The sequence below is a fragment of the Suncus etruscus genome, chromosome 1 (genome assembly GCF_024139225.1).
Source record: "Suncus etruscus isolate mSunEtr1 chromosome 1, mSunEtr1.pri.cur, whole genome shotgun sequence".
In the NCBI taxonomy this organism is placed as follows: domain Eukaryota; kingdom Metazoa; phylum Chordata; class Mammalia; order Eulipotyphla; family Soricidae; genus Suncus; species Suncus etruscus.
In genome coordinates this window covers 153236860-153238919 of record NC_064848.1, presented here as the reverse complement: position 1 = coordinate 153238919, position 2060 = coordinate 153236860, and positions in this window count along the sequence as shown.

Here is a 2060-nt window from a genome sequence, read left to right as displayed (position 1 = left end):
TTCCCATCACTAAATATGTCCTTCCTCCACCCCCATTCCCATCTTGATCCCATATCCCCCACCCTCACCCCCCCCCCCCGGCTGCTAGAATAAGTGGTCCCCTCTGTGTCTAGCTTACTACATAGTGCTCATATATCTGGTATCCTCCCTTATTTCCCCCTCTATTTGAGAGGCGGAACTAGATAGTTCAAGTTATGTGGTTTTGTTAGAAGAAGAGAAAAGCAATAAAGTAGGGTAAAAATCAAATAAGCCGAAAATGGGTGTAGTCCTTCTAGAGCAGTGGTCCTCAAACTATGGCCTGTGGGCCACATATTGTATTTGTATCTGTTTTGTTTCTTCATTACAAAATAAGATATATGCAGTGTGCATAAGAATTCGTTCATAAGTTTTGTTTTTACTATAGTCAAAGCCTCCAATGGTCTGAGGAACAGTGAACTGGCCCCCTGTTTAAAAAGTTTGAGGACCCCTGTTCTAGAGGCTCTCAATCTCAGTTTGAGAGAGGACAGGAAAAAAGGAATTGAAATACCACAACAATACAAAAAGAAATATCAAATAAATATCCAATGAGCACTACAGAATTAAAGGCAAGCACCACATAATAGTCTCAGTCCTGAAATAAAACCATGCCAGAGCGCAAAAAGAAAGAGAAAGATAAAATAACATAAAATAAAATTGGAGACATCAACTTCAATATTTACACCAAAACAAAATCCAAAAAATAAAAATAAGTAAGTAAATAAATAGATTTAAAAAAGATTATTTTGTGCCTTCTTTTTTTTTTTTTTCCTGCATAGGCATAGTAAATATTGGGGACATTAGAGAGGGAATTCCCTTGGCCTAGGAGATTCAGGTTTTCTCCACCCTTGAAGTATAATGTGATGGGATTGACTTTAGACTCCTTGTCTGTTCATTTACTCTTCCCTTGTTGCTTTTGCCCCACATAATTCTTTATTATTTATTTTATTATTTAGTTTTGCAATGTTTGCATAAGATGTAGGGCATCGGGGAATGGAAAGATATACAGTGGATAGAGCCTTGCCTTACATGCAGCTGATCTGAATTCAATCCTCAGCATCCCATATGGTTCCTCAAGCACTAGCAGGAGTAATTCCTGAAGGCAGAGTAAGAAATAAGCCCTGAACATTGACTAGTGTGCCCCTCTACTATCAAAAAAAGAAAAACCCCACACGGCATCATATATGTAAGGCTTGCTCTCTACCACTAAGTTTCACCTGAGATACCCAAAAAGGTCCTTTATCTTTCAGATCAGGGTCCTAATTATGGCTTGCCCTGAATATGTGTGAGACCCTGAGGTTTATCCCCAGCACTACACCACACACACACACACACACACACACACACAGACACAGACACACACACACACACACACACACGCACACACAAATATAGCTCTGGTGCTTTATCCCTGCTCCTGACAGAAGTACTTAATAGTCCCACAAAAATGTAGAACATACCTAGAAACCGTTCAGTGGGCTACCTTCAGGTTTTGCATGTAGGAAGCTTAGGTTTAATCCCAAGCACTGTAGGGTCAACTGAGTAGAGCCATAGTGGCCCCACGAGTGGCCCCACAGCATGGAGCCAGAAATACACTCTGAGCATTGGAGTAAGAATCCAAAGCAGCACCCAAAAAATGCAGGTCATGGCCCGGAGAGATAGCACAGTGGCGTTTGCCTTGCAAGCAGCCGATCCAGGACCTAAAGTAGTTGGTTCGAATCCCGGTGTCCCATATGGTCCCCCGTGCCTGCCAGGAGCTATTTCTGAGCAGACAGCCAGGAGTAACCCCTGAGCACCGCAGGGTGTGGCCCAAAAACAAACAAAAAAAAAAAAATGCAGGTCATATGTAACTTCCCTTTTAAAACCTTCTAATTGCTTCTTATTGTACCCAAGGTTTTTATTTGTTTGCCAACACAGTGATAAAATCCAGGTCTCACAGGCATGCACTTTACCAAGAATTATTCCTAATCATAGTGGCAGGATTAGTCCCTGAGCACTGCCAGGTGTAGCTCCAAAACAAACAAACACAAAGATTGAATTCATTA